General features: G+C 42.2%; 1 protein-coding gene across 1 annotated transcript in view; it reads left to right on the top strand.

The window, feature by feature from the left end:
- The first annotated feature begins 1106 nt into the window (after positions 1-1106).
- LOC139756226 (uncharacterized) overlaps positions 1107-18129 on the top strand; it is a 252544-nt gene continuing 235521 nt past the window's right edge. Inside the window, exon 1 of the mRNA XM_071675383.1 lies at positions 1107-1327. The gene's annotated coding sequence lies outside the window, so the exon portion shown is untranslated. The remainder of the gene's footprint in view (positions 1328-18129) is intronic.

The raw sequence follows: 18129 nt of genomic DNA on the forward strand, positions 1-18129 counted from the left end.
TATGTTGTTAGACTACTAAGAACAGAGTCATACTTCAGGTATATGGTAATGTTGCCAACACCTAACATAGCCACACTACAGGTATGTTGTTAGACTACTAAGAACAGTCATACTTCAGGTATATGGTAATGTTACCAACACCTAACATAGCCATACTACAGGTATGTTGTTAGACTACCAAGAACAGAGCCATACTTCAGGTATATGGTAATGTTACCAACACCTAACATAGCCATACTACAGGTATGTTGTTAGACTACCAAGAACAGAGCCATACTTCAGGTATATGGTAATGTTACCAACATAGCCATATTACAGTTATTTCATAAATGTTAACAACATAAATATTTGATAATAGACACAGAAGGTATGAGTAGATAGCTAGTATATTGTTTACTAAATTAACTGGATATACTTTGGAACGTTCCGATTTTCAGTTCATCTAATCATTATTATCATTATTATTATTATTATTATTATTATTATTATTATTATTATTATTATCTGTAAATGAACTCTGTAAAGTCTTCTGTAAGTGTTAAACCTACTAGGCTGACACTCTTAATAGGTAAATGAGATGTAGGATCCTTATGGGGTTAACCAAGTTGTGGTTGATAATATGATGACCAGGGAAGATGTTAATGATAAACAAGATGGGCAGAGGAACACATATATATGAGAGGGGAAGTAGCAGGTTAGGGAATAGAAAAAACGTATTTACTCGGTAGGAAGCTGTGCGCGGGATTGTCACAACAAAATGTCTGTAAATCATCAGGTAATGTTTGTAAATCATCAGGTAATATTTTCGTGTAAAATGTTCAAGGGGGGAAAGTTTGTGTTGTTGTTGTTGTTGTTAGGTTCTGCTCCTGCTGGACCTCAGGCGCCATCCTTCCCTTAACTGTCAGACGTATGAAATATATGAATAATTGCAAGAAAGACGCATTTGACAAAGAAAGTTGGAATATATCAGAAATAAAACTGATAATCTACTTTGAAATATAATGGTGGTTATGTTAAAGGTTAAATAATATAATAGATATAAGACTTATAGTACGACAACTTGTAGGACCCAAGCAGCAATATGATACCCTGCAGCAAGTAAGTGAACCATTCAGTCTAGTGGTGTTAGTGATGGAGTAAGGTCATGTGCAACATTTTCTGAATAATCTCGCCTCATCAACTTTATTTACTATCTATATATAATAATTTCCTATGACAAAATATTGTACATTTAACCTATGTATGTATCAGTGTAGTGTAAGGGTGCTGAAGGAAACTTTCAAGTCAGAAATTAAATTGGGACACTACAGTAAATACAACATTTAAGGTAAGGCTAATGTGGAAGAGTTAGATTAGCGTGCAACCTCTTCTTTCTCTCTCTCTCTCTCTCTCTCTCTCTCTCTCTCTCTCTCTCTCTCTCTCTCTCTCTCTCTCTCTCTCTCTCTCTCTCTCTCTCATATGATAATAAACATTATCTCTTACATAGAGATCCTACTATTTATAGTGATGATGATATACTGGTAGGCAGAAGCAGGATTGCTTATATACTTGATGATGATGATGATGATGATGATATACTGGTAGGCAGAAGCAGGATTGCTTATATACTTGATGATGATGATGATGATGATGATATACTGGTAGGCAGAAGCAGGATTGCTTATATACTTGATGATGATGATGATGATGATATACTGGTAGGCAGAAGCAGGATTGCTTATATACTTGATGATGATGATGATGATGATATACTGGTAGGCAGAAGCAGGATTGCTTATATACTTGATGATGATGATGATATACTGGTAGGCAGAAGCAGGATTGCTTATATACTTGATGATGATGATGATATACTGGTAGGCAGAAGCAGGATTGCTTATATACTTGATGATGATGATGATGATGATATACTGGTAGGCAGAAGCAGGATTGCTTATATACTTGATGATGATGATGATGATGATATACTGGTAGGCAGAAGCAGGATTGCTTATATACTTGATGATGATGATGATGATATACTGGTAGGCAGAAGCAGGATTGCTTATATACTTGATGATGATGATGATGATGATGATGATATACTGGTAGGCAGAAGCAGGATTGCTTATATACTTGATGATGATGATGATGATGATATACTGGTAGGCAGAAGCAGGATTGCTTATATACTTGATGATGATGATGATGATGATATACTGGTAGGCAGTAGCAGGATTGCTTATATACTTGATGATGATGATGATGATGATATACTGGTAGGCAGAAGCAGGATTGCTTATATACTTGATGATGATGATGATGATGATATACTGGTAGGCAGAAGCAGGATTGCTTATATACTTGATGATGATGATGATGATATACTGGTAGGCAGAAGCAGGATTGCTTATATACTTGATGATGATGATGATGATGATATACTGGTAGGCAGAAGCAGGATTGCTTATATACTTGATGATGATGATGATGATGATATACTGGTAGGCAGAAGCAGGATTGCTTATATACTTGATGATGATGATGATGATGATATACTGGTAGGCAGAAGCAGGATTGCTTATATACTTGATGATGATGATGATGATATACTGGTAGGCAGAAGCAGGATTGCTTATATACTTGATGATGATGATGATGATGATGATATACTGGTAGGCAGAAGCAGGATTGCTTATATACTTGATGATGATGATGATGATGATATACTGGTAGGCAGAAGCAGGATTGCTTATATACTTGATGATGATGATGATGATGATATACTGGTAGGCAGAAGCAGGATTGCTTATATACTTGATGATGATGATGATGATGATATACTGGTAGGCAGAAGCAGGATTGCTTATATACTTGATGATGATGATGATATACTGGTAGGCAGAAGCAGGATTGCTTATATACTTGATGATGATGATGATGATGATATACTGGTAGGCAGAAGCAGGATTGCTTATATACTTGATGATGATGATGATGATGATATACTGGTAGGCAGAAGCAGGATTGCTTATATACTTGATGATGATGATGATATACTGGTAGGCAGAAGCAGGATTGCTTATATACTTGATGATGATGATGATGATGATATACTGGTAGGCAGAAGCAGGATTGCTTATATACTTGATGATGATGATGATGATGATATACTGGTAGGCAGAAGCAGGATTGCTTATATACTTGATGATGATGATGATGATGATGATATACTGGTAGGCAGAAGCAGGATTGCTTATATACTTGATGATGATGATGATGATGATATACTGGTAGGCAGAAGCAGGATTGCTTATATACTTGATGATGAGATGATGATATACTGGTAGGCAGAAGCAGGATTGCTTATATACTTGATGATGATGATGATGATGATATACTGGTAGGCAGTAGCAGGATTGCTTATATACTTGATGATGATGATGATGATATACTGGTAGGCAGTAGCAGGATTGCTTATATATACTTGATGATGATGATGATGATGATATACTGGTAGGCAGAAGCAGGATTGCTTATATACTTGATGATGATGATGATGATGATATACTGGTAGGCAGAAGCAGGATTGCTTATATACTTGATGATGATGATGATATACTGGTAGGCAGAAGCAGGATTGCTTATATACTTGATGATGATGATGATGATGATATACTGGTAGGCAGAAGCAGGATTGCTTATATACTTGATGATGATGATGATGATGATATACTGGTAGGCAGAAGCAGGATTGCTTATATACTTGATGATGATGATGATGATGATATACTGGTAGGCAGAAGCAGGATTGCTTATATACTTGATGATGATGATGATGATGATATACTGGTAGGCAGAAGCAGGATTGCTTATATACTTGATGATGATGATGATGATGATATACTGGTAGGCAGAAGCAGGATTGCTTATATACTTGATGATGATGATGATGATGATATACTGGTAGGCAGAAGCAGGATTGCTTATATACTTGATGATGATGATGATGATGATATACTGGTAGGCAGAAGCAGGATTGCTTATATACTTGATGATGATGATGATGATGATATACTGGTAGGCAGAAGCAGGATTGCTTATATACTTGATGATGATGATGATGATGATATACTGGTAGGCAGAAGCAGGATTGCTTATATACTTGATGATGATGATGATGATGATATACTGGTAGGCAGTAGCAGGATTGCTATATACTTGATGATGATGATGATATACTGGTAGGCAGAAGACAGGATTGCTTATATACATGATGAAGATGATGATGATGATATACTGGTAGCAGACGCAGATGCTTATACTAGATGATGATGATGATGATGATGATATACAGGTAGGCAGAAGCCGTATTGCTTATATACTTGATGATGATGATGATCTACTGGTAAGGCAGTAGCAGATTGGCTTATATAACTAGATGCTAAGATGATGAACTATACTGGAAGCCGACGCCAAGGCTTGCCTCTATATACTGCTGATGATGATGATGATATACTGGTAGGCAGAAGAAGGATTGCTTAATATACTGATGATGATGATGATGCTGAATATTCCTGGTAGGCAGAAGAGAGTGTGATATACTGTGCAAAGCAGATGCTATACTGATTGTATGAGAATATGGTAGCAGAAGCAGGATTGCTTATATACTGTGATGATGATGATGAGTATACTGGTAGGCAGAAGCAGGATTGCTTATATACTTGATGATGATGATGATGATGATATATGTAGGCAGTAGCAGGATGCTTATTACTTGATATGATGTGATATGATGAGATATACTGGTAGGCAAAGCAGGATTGCTTATATACTTGATGATGATGATGATGATGATATACTGGTAGGCAGAAGCAGGATTGCTTATTACTTGATGATGATGATGAGATATATGGTAGGCAGAAGCAGGATTGCTTATATACTTGATGATGATGATGATGATGATATACTGGTAGGCAGAAGCAGGATTGCTTATATACTTGATGATGATGATGATGATGATATATGGTAGGCAGAAGCAGGATTGCTTATACTTGATGATGATGATATGATGATATACTGGTAGGCGAAGCAGGATTGCTATATACTTGATGATGATGATGATGATGATATATGGTAGGCAGAAGCAGGATTGCTTATATACTTGATGATGATGATGATGATGATATAGGTAGGCAGAAGCAGGATTGCTTATATACTTGATGATGATGATGATGATGATATACTGGTAGGCAGAAGCAGGATTGCTTATATACTTGATGATGATGAATGATATACTGGTAGCAAGAAGCAGGATTGCTATATACTGTTATGATGATGATGATGATATATGGTAGGCAGAGCAGGATTGCTTATATACTTGATGATGATGATGATGATGATATACTGGTAGGGCAGAAGCATGATTGCTTATATACTTGATGATGATGATGATGATATACTGGTAGCAGCCGAAGCAGTATTTGCTTATATAACTTGTGATGATGATGATGATTGATATATACTGGTAGGCAGAAGCAGGATTTGTTATATACCTGATGATGATGATGATGATGATATACCTGGTAGGCAGAAGCAGATTGCTTATATACTTGATGATGATGCTGATGATGATGATATAACTGGTAGGCAGAAGCCAGGATTGCTTATATACTTGATAGATATGATGACTATAGTGGTAGGGCAAGAGCAGGATGCTTATATACTAGATGATGATGATGATGATGATATACTGGTAGGCAGAAGCAGGATTGCTTATATACTTGATGATGATGATGATGATGATATACTGGTAGGCAAGTAGCAGGATTGCTATATACTGATGATGATGATGATGATGATGATGATATACTGGTAGGCAGAAGCAGGATTGCTTATATACTGATGATGATGATATATGAATATGATGATGATGATGATATACTGGTAGGCCAGAAGCAGGATTGCTTATATACTTGATGATGATGATGATGATGATATACTGGTAGGCAGTAGCAGGATTGCTTATATACTTGATGATGATGATGATATGATATACTGGTAGGCAGAAGCAGGATTGCTTATATACTTGATGATGATGATGATGATGATATACTGGTAGGCAGAAGCAGGATTGCTTATATACTTGATGATGATGATGATGATGATATACTGGTAGGCAGAAGCAGGATTGCTTATATACTTGATGATGATGATGATGATGATATACTGGTAGGCAGAAGCAGGATTGCTTATATACTTGATGATGATGATGATGATGATGATATACTGGTAGGCAGAAGCAGGATTGCTTATATACTTGATGATGATGATGATGATGATGATATACTGGTAGGCAGAAGCAGGATTGCTTATATACTTGATGATGATGATGATGATGATATACTGGTAGGCAGTAGCAGGATTGCTTATATACTTGATGATGATGATGATGATGATATACTGGTAGGCAGAAGCAGGATTGCTTATATACTTGATGATGATGATGATGATGATATACTGGTAGGCAGTAGCAGGATTGCTTATATACTTGATGATGATGATGATGATGATGATATACTGGTAGGCAGAAGCAGGATTGCTTATATACTTGATGATGATGATGATGATGATATACTGGTAGGCAGAAGCAGGATTGCTTATATACTTGATGATGATGATGATGATGATATACTGGTAGGCAGAAGCAGGATTGCTTATATACTTGATGATGATGATGATGATGATATACTGGTAGGCAGAAGCAGGATTGCTTATATACTTGATGATGATGATGATGATGATATACTGGTAGGCAGTAGCAGGATTGCTTATATACTTGATGATGATGATGATGATGATATACTGGTAGGCAGAAGCAGGATTGCTTATATACTTGATGATGATGATGATGATGATGATATACTGGTAGGCAGAAGCAGGATTGCTTATATACTTGATGATGATGATGATGATGATATACTGGTAGGCAGAAGCAGGATTGCTTATATACTTGATGATGATGATGATGATGATGATATACTGGTAGGCAGAAGCAGGATTGCTTATATACTTGATGATGATGATGATGATGATATACTGGTAGGCAGTAGCAGGATTGCTTATATACTTGATGATGATGATGATGATGATGATATACTGGTAGGCAGTAGCAGGATTGCTTATATACTTGATGATGATGATGATGATGATATACTGGTAGGCAGAAGCAGGATTGCTTATATACTTGATGATGATGATGATGATGATATACTGGTAGGCAGAAGCAGGATTGCTTATATACTTGATGATGATGATGATGATGATATACTGGTAGGCAGTAGCAGGATTGCTTATATACTTGATGATGATGATGATGATGATATACTGGTAGGCAGAAGCAGGATTGCTTATATACTTGATGATGATGATGATGATGATATACTGGTAGGCAGTAGCAGGATTGCTTATATACTTGATGATGATGATGATGATGATATACTGGTAGGCAGTAGCAGGATTGCTTATATACTTGATGATGATGATGATGATGATATACTGGTAGGCAGAAGCAGGATTGCTTATATACTTGATGATGATGATGATGATGATATACTGGTAGGCAGTAGCAGGATTGCTTATATACTTGATGATGATGATGATGATGATATACTGGTAGGCAGAAGCAGGATTGCTTATATACTTGATGATGATGATGATGATGATATACTGGTAGGCAGAAGCAGGATTGCTTATATACTTGATGATGATGATGATGATGATATACTGGTAGGCAGAAGCAGGATTGCTTATATACTTGATGATGATGATGAGATGATATACTGGTAGGCGAGCAGGATGCTTATATACTTGATGTGATGATGATGATGATATACTGGTAGGCAGAGCAGATTGCTTTATACTTGTGATATGTGATGATGATGAATACTGGTAGCAGAGCAGGATTGTATTACTGATGATGATGATGATGATGATATACGGTAGGCAGAGCAGGATTGTTATTACTTGATTGAGATGATGATGATGATATACTGGTAGCAGAAGCAGGATTGCTTATATATTGATGATGATGAGAGATATAATGGTAGGCAGAAGCAGGTTGTTTATACTTGATGATGATGATGTATGATGATATATGGTAGGCAGGAGCAGGATTGCTTATATACTTGATGATGATGATGATGATGATATATGGTAGGCAGTAGCAGGATTGCTTATATACTTGATGATGATGATGATGATGATATACTGGTAGGCAGTAGCAGGATTGCTTATATTTTTGATGATGATGATGATGTTTGAGGCGGCATAGGATTGTTTTCTGATGTTGTATTGTGTGATATTGTATGGTGGAGATATGGTACGTTGATGTGTGTGATGATAATGATGTTGTGAAGGTAGGTACTGATATTGATGTTGATTTGATGATTATCATTGGTGATGGTGGTGGTGATACTGATGTTGTTTGTGAGTGGAGTGGTCGAGGTATTTGTTGTGGTGGTGATGAGGTGATGTTTGTAGTGGTAGTGATCTGTCTAGTTTGTGTGGTGTGATATGGTTATTTTGGTGAGTGAGTGAGATGGTTATGTTTGTGGTGAGTGATGGTGATATGTTATTTTGTGTGGTAGGTGATTGTTATGTTTGTGGTGTGTGATATGATTATATTGGGTGGAGTAGCGGATTGGTTATTATTGTGTGATGTGATGATATGGTTATGGTAGGTGGTAGGTGTTATTACTGGTATGTGTGTGAGTGATACTGGTAGGATACAGGTTCTTTTTTGATGTGGTGTGATGATACAAAAAAAAAAAAAAAAAAAAAAAAAAAAAAAAAAAAAAAAAAAAAAAAAAAAAAAAAAAAAAAAAAAAAAAAAAAAAAAAAAAAAAAAAAAAAAAAAAAAAAAAAAAAAAAAAAAAAAAAAAAAAAAAAAAAAAAAAAAAAAAAAAAAAAAAAAAAAAAAAAAAAAAAAAAAAAAAAAAAAAAAAAAAAAAAAAAAAAAAAAAAAAAAAAAAAAAAAAAAAAAAAAAAAAAAAAAAAAAAAAAAAAAAAAAAAAAAGGCGAGCAGGATTGCTTATATACTTGATGATGATGGATGATGATGATATACTGGTAGGCAGTACAGGAGTTGCTTATATACTTGATGATGATGATATGATATACTGGTAGGCAGTAGCAGGATTGCTTATATACTTGATGATGATGTGATGATGATATACTGGTAGCAGAAGCAGGATTGCTTATATACTTGATGATGATGATGATGATGATATACTGGTAGGCAGTAGCAGGATTGCTTATATACTTGATGATGATGATGATGATGATGATATACTGGTAGGCAGAAGCAGGATTGCTTATATACTTGATGATGATGATGATGATGATATACTGGTAGGCAGTAGCAGGATTGCTTATATACTTGATGATGATGATGATGATGATGATATACTGGTAGGCAGAAGCAGGATTGCTTATATACTTGATGATGATGATGATGATGATATACTGGTAGGCAGTAGCAGGATTGCTTATATACTTGATGATGATGATGATGATGATATACTGGTAGGCAGTAGCAGGATTGCTTATATTTTTGATGATGATGATGATGTTTGAGGCGGCAATAGAGATGTTTCTGATGTTGGTATTGGTGATTATTGTCATGGTGGAGATATTGGTGACGTTGATGTGGTGATGATAATGATGTTTGTGAAGGTGGTACTGATATTGATGTTGATTTAGATGATTATCATTGTGATGGTGGTGGTGATACTGATGTTGTTTGTGATGTTGGTAGTGGTCGAGGATATGTTTGTTGTGGTGGTGATGCGGGTGATGTTTGTAGTGGTAGTGATCCTGGTCAAGTTTGTGGTGGTGGTGATACTGGTTATTTTTGTGGTGGTGGTGATACTGGTTATGTTTGTGGTGGTGGTGGTGATACTGGTTATGTTTGTGATGGTGGTGTTATTGGTTATGTTTGTGGTGGTGGTGATACTGGTTATATTTGTGGTGGTGGTGTTATTGGTTATGTTTGTGGTGGTAGTGATACTGGTTATGTTTGTGGTGGTGGTGATACTGGTTATGTTTGTGGTGGTGGTGATACTGGTTATGTTTGTGATGGTGGTGATACTGGTTATTTTTGTGGTGGTGGTGATACTGGTTATGTTTGTGGTGGTGGTGATACTGGTTATGTTTGTGGTGTGGTGTTATTGGTTATGTTTGTGGTGGTGGTGATACTGGTTATGTTTGTGATGGTGGTGATACTGGTTATGTTTATGGTGGTGGTGATACTGGTTATATTTGTGGTGGTGGTGATACTGGTTATGTTTGTGGTGTGGTGTTATTGGTTATGTTTGTGGTGGTGGTGATACTGGTTATGTTTGTGATGGTAGTGATACTGGTTATGTTTGTGGTGGTGGTGATACTGGTTATGTTTGTGATGGTGGTGATACTGGTTATGTTTATGGTGGTGGTGATACTGGTTATGTTTGTGGTGGTGGTGTTATTGGTTATGTTTGTGGTGGTGGTGGTGATACTGGTTATGTTTGTGATGGTAGTGATACTGGTTATGTTTGTGGTGGTGGTGATACTGGTTATGTTTGTGGTGGTGGTGATACTGGTTATGTTTGTGGTGGTGGTGATACTGGTTATGTTTGTGGTGTGGTGTTATTGGTTATGTTTGTGGTGGTGGTGATACTGGTTATGTTTGTGATGGTAGTGATACTGGTTATGTTTGTGGTGGTGGTGATACTGGTTATGTTTGTGGTGGTGGTGATACTGGTTATGTTTGTGGTGGTGGTGATACTGGTTATGTTTGTGGTGTGGTGTTATTGGTTATGTTTGTGGTGGTGGTGATACTGGTTATGTTTGTGATGGTGGTGATACTGGTTATGTTTATGGTGGTGGTGATACTGGTTATATTTGTGGTGGTGGTGATACTGGTTATGTTTGTGGTGTGGTGTTATTGGTTATGTTTGTGGTGGTGGTGATACTGGTTATGTTTGTGATGGTAGTGATACTGGTTATGTTTGTGGTGGTGGTGATACTGGTTATGTTTGTGGTGGTGGTGATACTGGTTATGTTTGTGGTGGTAGTGATACTGGTTATGTTTGTGATGGTAGTGATACTGGTTATGTTTGTGGTGGTGGTGATACTGGTTATGTTTGTGATGGTGGTGATACTGGTTATGTTTGTGATGGTGGTGATACTGGTTATGTTTGTGGTGGTGGTGTTATTGGTTATGTTTGTGGTGGTGGTGATACTGGTTATGTTTGTGATGGTGGTGATACTGGTTATGTTTGTGGTGGTGGTGATACTGGTTATGTTTGTGGTGGTGGTGATACTGGTTATGTTTGTGATGGTGGTGTTACTGGTTATGTTTGTGGTGGTGGTGATACTGGTTATGTTTGTGGTGGTGGTGATACTGGTTATGTTTGTGGTGGTGGTGATACTGGTTATGTTTGTGGTGGTGGTGATACTGGTTATGTTTGTGGTGGTGGTGATACTGGTTATGTTTGTGGTGGTGGTGATACTGGTTATGTTTGTGGTGGTGGTGATACTGGTTATGTTTGTGGTGGTGGTGATACTGGTTATGTTTGTGGTGGTGGTGATACTGGTTATGTTTGTGGTGGTGGTGATACTGGTTATGTTTGTGGTGGTGGTGATACTGGTTATGTTTGTGGTGGTGGTGATACTGGTTATGTTTGTGATGGTGGTGATACTGGTTATGTTTGTGGTGGTGGTGATACTGGTTATGTTTGTGATGGTGGTGATACTGGTTATGTTTGTGGTGGTGGTGATACTGGTTATGTTTGTGGTGGTGGTGATACTGGTTATGTTTGTGGTGGTGGTGATACTGGTTATGTTTGTGGTGGTGGTGATACTGGTTATGTTTGTGGTGGTGGTGATACTGGTTATGTTTGTGGTGGTGGTGATACTGGTTATGTTTGTGGTGGTGGTGATACTGGTTATGTTTGTGGTGGTGGTGATACTGGTTATGTTTGTGGTGGTAGGTGATACTGGTTATGTTTGTGGTGGTGGTGATACTGGTTATGTTTGTGGTGGTGGTGATACTGGTTATGTTTGTGATGGTGGTGATACTGGTTATGTTTGTGTCGGTAGTGATACTGGTTGTTTGTGGTGGTGGTGATACTGGTTATGTTTGTGGTGGTGGTGATACTGGTTATGTTTGTGATGGTGGTGATACTGGTTACGTTTGTGTTGGTAGTGATATTGTTTATGTTTGTGATGGTGGTGATACTGGTTATGTTTGTGGTGGTGGTGATACTGGTTATGTTTGTGGTGGTGGTGATACTGGTTATGTTTGTGGTGGTGGTGATACTGGTTATGTTTGTGATGGTGGTGATACTGGTTATGTTTGTGGTGGTAGTGATACTGGTTATGTTTGTGGTGGTGGTGATACTGGTTATGTTTGTGGTGGTGGTGATACTGGTTATGTTTGTGGTAGTAGTGATACTGGTTATGTTTGTGGTGTGGTGTTATTGGTTATGTTTGTGGTGGTGGTGATACTGGTTATGTTTGTGGCGGTAGTGATACTGGTTGTTTGTGGTGGTGGTGATACTGGTTATGTTTGTGATGGTGGTGATATTGGTTACGTTTGTGTTGGTAGTGATATTGTTTATGTTTGTGATGGTGGTGATACTGGTTATGTTTGTGGTGGTGGTGATACTGGTTATGTTTGTGATGGTGGTGATATTGGTTACGTTTGTGTTGGTAGTGATATTGTTTATGTTTGTGATGGTGGTGATACTGGTTATGTTTGTGGTGGTGGTGATACTGGTTATGTTTGTGATGGTGGTGATATTGGTTACGTTTGTGTTGGTAGTGATATTGTTTATGTTTGTGATGGTGGTGATACTGGTTATGTTTGTGGTGGTGGTGATACTGGTTATGTTTGTGGTGGTAGTGTTACTGGTTATGTTAGTGGTGGTGGTGATACTGGTTATGTTTGTGGTGGTGGTGATACTGGTTATGTTTGTGGTGGTGGTGATACTGGTTATGTTTGTGATGGTGGTGATACTGGTTATGTTTGTGATGGTGGTGATATTGTTTATGTTTGTGATGGTGGTGATACTGGTTATGTTTGTGGTGGTGGTGATACTGGTTATGTTTGTGGTGGTGGTGATACTGGTTATGTTTGTGATGGTGGTGATATTGGTTACGTTTGTGTTGGTAGTGATATTGTTTATGTTTGTGATGGTGGTGATACTGGTTATGTTTGTGGTGGTGGTGATACTGGTTATGTTTGTGGTGGTGGTGATATTGGTTATGTTTGTGGTGGTGGTGATACTGGTTATGTTTGTGATGGTGGTGATACTGGTTATGTTTGTGGTGGTGGTGATACTGGTTATGTTTGTGATGGTGGTGATACTGGTTATGTTTGTGATGGTGGTGATACTGGTTATGTTTGTGGTGGTGGTGATACTGGTTATGTTTGTGGTGGTGGTGATACTGGTTATGTTTGTGATGGTGGTGATACTGGTTATGTTTGTGATGGTGGTGATACTGGTTATGTTAGTGGTGGTGGTGATACTGGTTACGTTTGTGTTGGTAGTGATATTGGTTATGTTTGTGGTGGTGGTGATACTGGTTATGTTTGTGATGGTGGTGATACTGGTTATGTTTGTGATGGTAGTGATACTGGTTATGTTTGTGATGGTGGTGATACTGGTTATGTTTGTGATGGTGGTGATACTGGTTATGTTTGTGATGGTGGTGATACTGGTTATGTTTGTGATGGTGGTGATACTGGTTATGTTTGTGATGGTGGTGATACTGGTTATGTTAGTGGTGGTGGTGATACTGGTTATGTTTGTGGTGGTGGTGATACTGGTTATGTTTGTGATGGTGGTGATATTGGTTACGTTTGTGTTGGTAGTGATATTGTTTATGTTTGTGGTGGTGGTGATACTGGTTATGTTTGTGGTGGTGGTGATACTGGTTATGTTTGTGGTGGTAGTGTTACTGGTTATGTTAGTGGTAGTGGTGATATTGGTGATGTTTTTGTTCATGGTGATACTAGTGACGTTTGTGGTGGTAAAAATAATGATTATTGTGGTGGTATTACAGGGATAATGTGTGTGGTACAGGGGCAGTATGGTACAGGAGTCGTGTGGTATAGGTGCAGAGTGGTACAGGGGCAGAGTGGTACAGGGGCAGAGTGGTACAGGGGTAGTGTGATACATGGGCAGTGTGGTACAGGGGCAGAATGGTACAGGGGCAGAGTGGTACAGGAGCAGTGTGGTACAGGGGCAGAAGGGTACAGGGACCGTGTGGTATAGGGGCAGAGTGGTACAAGGGCAGTGTGGTACAGGGGGAGAATGGTACAGGGGCAGAGTAGTACAGGAGCAGTGTGGTACAGGGGGAGAATGGTACAGGGGCAGAGTGGTACAGGAGCAGTATGGTACAGGGGCAGAGTGGTACAGGAGCAGAATGGTACAGGGGCAGAGTGGTACAGGGGCAGTGTGGTACAGGAGCAGTGTGGTACACGGGCAGTGTGGTACAGGAGCAGTGTGGTACAGGAGCAGAATGGTACAGGGGCAGAGTGGTACAGGGGCAGAGTGGTACAGGAGCAGTGTGGTACAGGGGCAGAGTGGTACAGGAGCAGTGTGGTACAGGGGGAGAATGGTACAGGGGCAGAGTGGTACAGGGGCAGTGTGGTACAGGGGCAGTGTGGTACAGGAGCAGAATGGTACAGGGGCAGAGTGGTACAGGGGCAGAGTGGTACAGGAGCAGTGTGGTACAGGGGCAGAGTGGTACAGGAGCAGTGTGGTACAGGGGCAGAGTGGTACAGGAGCAGAGTGGTACAGGGGCAGAGTGGTACAGGGGCAGTGTGGTACAGGGGTAGTATGGTACAGGAGTAGTGTGGTACAGGGGCAGAGTGGTACAGGGGCAGAGTGGTACAGGGGTAGTGTGATACATGGGCAGTGTGGTACAGGGGTAGTGTGGTACAGGGGCAGTGTGGTACACGGGCAGTGTGGTACAGGGGCAGAGTTTTATAGGGACCGTGTGGTACAGGGGCAGTGTGGTACATGGGCAGACTGCTATAGGAGCAGAATGGTACAGGGGCAGAGTGGTACAGGGGCAGAGTGGTACAGGAGCAGAATGGTACAGGGGCAGAGTGGTACAGGGGCAGTGTGGTACAGGGGCAGAGTGGTACAGGAGCAGTGTGGTACATGGGCAGAGTGGTACAGGGGCAGTGTGGTACAGGGGCAGAGTGGTACAGGAGCAGAGTGGTACAGGAGCAGTATGGTACAGGAGCAGTATGGTACAGGGGCAGAGTGGTACAGGAGCAATATGGTACAGGGGCAGTGTCGTACAGGGGCAGAGTGGTACAGGGGCAGTGTGGTACAGGGGCAGAGTGGTATAGGAGCAGAGTGGTACAGGAGCAGTATGGTACAGGGGCAGTGTGGTACAGGAGCAGAATGGTACAGGGGCAGTGTGGTACAGGGGCAGTGTGGTACAGGGGCAGTGTGGTACAGGGGCAGAGTGGTACAGGGGCAGTGTGGTACAAGAGCAGAATGGTACAGGAGCAGAGTGGTACAGGGGCAGAGTGGTACAAGGGCAGTGTGGTACAGGGGCAGAGTGGTACAGGAGCAGTGTGGTACAGGGGCAGTGTGGTACAGGAGCAGAATGGTACAGGGGCAGAGTGGTACAGGGGCAGAGTGGTACAGGAGCAGTGTGGTATAGGGGCAGAGTGGTACAGGGGCAGTTTGGTACAGGGGCAGAGTGGTACAGGGGCAGTGTGGTACAAGAGCAGAATGGTACAGGAGCAGAGTGATACATGGGCAGAGTGGTACACGGGCAGTGTGGTACAGGGGCAGAGTGGTACAGGAGCAGTATGGTACAGGGGCAGTGTGGTACAGGAGCAGTGTGGTACAGGGGCAGTGTGGTACAGGAGCAGAATGGTACAGGGGCAGAGTGGTACAGGGGCAGAGTGGTACAGGAGCAGTGTGGTATAGGGGCAGAGTGGTACAGGAGCAGTGTGGTACAGGAGCAGAGTGGTACATGGGCAGAGTGGTACAGGGGCAGTGTGGTACAGGGGCAGAGTGGTACAGGAGCAGAATGGTACAGGGGCAGAGTGGTACAGGAGCAGAGTGGTAACAGGGCAGAGGGTACAGGAGCAGTGTGGTAAGGGCATTGTGAGCCTGGCCAGCAGTGTGGTACAGCGGGCAGTTTGGTACAGGAGCAGAATGGACAGGGGCAGAGTGGTACAGGGGCAGAGTGGTACAGGAGCAGAGTGGTACAGGGGCAGAGTGGTACAGGGGCAGTGTGGTACAGGGGCAGAGTGGTACAGGGGCAGAGTGGTATAGGGGCAGTGTGGTACAGGGGCAGTGTGGTACAGGGGCAGTGTGGTACAGGGGCAGTATGTTACAGGGGCAGTGTGGTATAGGGGCAGAGTGGTACAGGGGCAGAGTGGTACAGGGGCAGAGTGGTACAGGAGCAGTGTGGTACAGGGGCAGAGTGGTACAGGGGCAGTGTGGTACAGGAGCAGTATGGTACAGGGGCAGTATGTTACAGGGGCAGTGTGGTACAGGGGCAGTGTGGTACAGGGGCAGTATGTTACAGGGGCAGTGTGGTACAGGGGCAGAGTGGTACAGGGGCAGTGTGGTACAGGGGCAGTGTGGTACAGGGGCAGTGTGGTACAGGGGCAGTGTGGTACAGGGCAGTGTGGTACAGGGGCAGAGTGGTACAGGGGCAGAGTGGTACAGGGGCAGAGTGGTACAGGAGCAGCATGGTACAGGGGCAGTATGATACAGGGGCAGTGTGATACAGGGGCAGTGTGGTACAGGGGCAGTGTGGTACAGGGGCAGTGTGGTACAGGGGCAGTGTGGTACAGTGGCAGAGTGGTACAGGGGCAGTATGGTACAGGGGCAGTGTGATACAGGAGCAGTGTGGTACAGGGGCAGAGTGGTACAGGGGCAGAGTGGTCGAGGAGCAGTGTGGTACAGGGGCAGAGTGGTACAGGGGCAGTGTGGTACAGGGGTAGTGTGGTACAGGGGCAGTGTGGTACAGGGGCAGTATGTTACAGGGGCAGTGTGGTACATGGGCAGTGTGGTACAGGGGCAGAGTAGTACACGGGCAGAGTGGTACAGGGGCAGAGTGGTACAGGGGCAGTGTGGTACAGGAGCAGTATGGCACAGGGGCAGTGTGGTACAGGGGCAGTGTGGTACAAGGGCAGAGTGGTACAGTGACAGTGTGGTACAGGGGCAGAGTGGTACAGGGGCAGTGTGGTACAGGAGCAGTATGGTACAGGGGCAGTGTGGTACAAGGGCAGAGTGGTACGGGGGCAGAGTGGTACAGGGGCAGAGTGGTACAAGGGCAGAGTGGTACAGGAGCAGTATGGTACAGGGGCAGTGTGGTACAGGGGCAGTGTGGTACAGGGGCAGTGTGGTACAGGGGCAGAGTGGTACACGGGCAGAGTGGTACAAGGGCAGAGTGGTTCAGGGGCAGTGTGGTACAGGGGCAGTGTGGTACAGGGGCAGAGTGGTACAGGAGCAGTGTGGTACAGGGGCAGAGTGGTACAGGAGCAGTATGGTACAGGGGCAGTGTGGTACAGGAGCAGTGTGGTACAGGGGCAGTGTGGTACAGGGGCAGTGTGGTACAGGGGCAGTGTGGTACAGGGGCAGAGTGGTACAATGGCATAGTGATTCAGGGGTATAGTGTGTTGCATGGCTAGTATGGTACAGGGGCAGAGTGGTACAAGGGCAGAGTGATACAGGAGCAGTGTGGTACAGGAGCAGTATGGTACAGGGGCAGTATGTTACAGGAGCAGTGTGGTACAGGGGCAGTGTGGTACAGGGGCAGTGTGGTACAGGGGCAGTATGTTACAGGAGCAGTGTGGTACAGGGGCAGTGTGGTACAGGGGCAGTGTGGTACAGGGGCAGTGTGGTACAGGGGCAGAGTGATACAGGAGCAGTGTGGTACAGGAGCAGTATGGTACAGGGGCAGTATGTTACAGGAGCAGTGTGGTACAGGAGCAGTATGGTACAGGGGCAGTGTGGTACAGGGGCAGAATGGTACGGGAGCAGTATGGTACAGGGGCAGAGTGGTACAGGGGCAGTGTGGTAAAGGGGCAGAATGGTACGGGAGCAGTATGGTACAGGGGCA

Source organism: Panulirus ornatus, chromosome 21 (genome assembly GCF_036320965.1).
Source record: "Panulirus ornatus isolate Po-2019 chromosome 21, ASM3632096v1, whole genome shotgun sequence".
Taxonomy (NCBI): Eukaryota; Metazoa; Arthropoda; class Malacostraca; order Decapoda; family Palinuridae; genus Panulirus; species Panulirus ornatus.